Genomic DNA, 289 nt, shown 5'->3' with positions numbered 1-289 from the left:
ATATAATATATATATATATATATATACAGTATATATATATTATTGTGCATATAGAATAGTTTTACTTTAGTACTTTTTTAGTCCAAAGGCAGCCGCTGTCTGGAAGAATATCAGAACATGGTGTGAAATGGGCAGCGAGGATTTTGAGTCAAATACTAAATACATCCAAAATGTGTCTAACCTGAAAATAATCGAAGCAAAGAGATTTTTCAACAATGGTTTATTATTTATTATGGGGGCGGCTGTGGCTCAGTGGTAAAGTGGTTGCCTGCCAATCGAAAGGTTGGTG

Source organism: Etheostoma spectabile, chromosome 10, assembly GCF_008692095.1.
Source record: "Etheostoma spectabile isolate EspeVRDwgs_2016 chromosome 10, UIUC_Espe_1.0, whole genome shotgun sequence".
Lineage (NCBI taxonomy): Eukaryota > Metazoa > Chordata > Actinopteri > Perciformes > Percidae > Etheostoma > Etheostoma spectabile.
The sequence above is the reverse complement of the archived record's forward strand: the minus strand, read 5'-3'. Positions refer to the sequence as shown.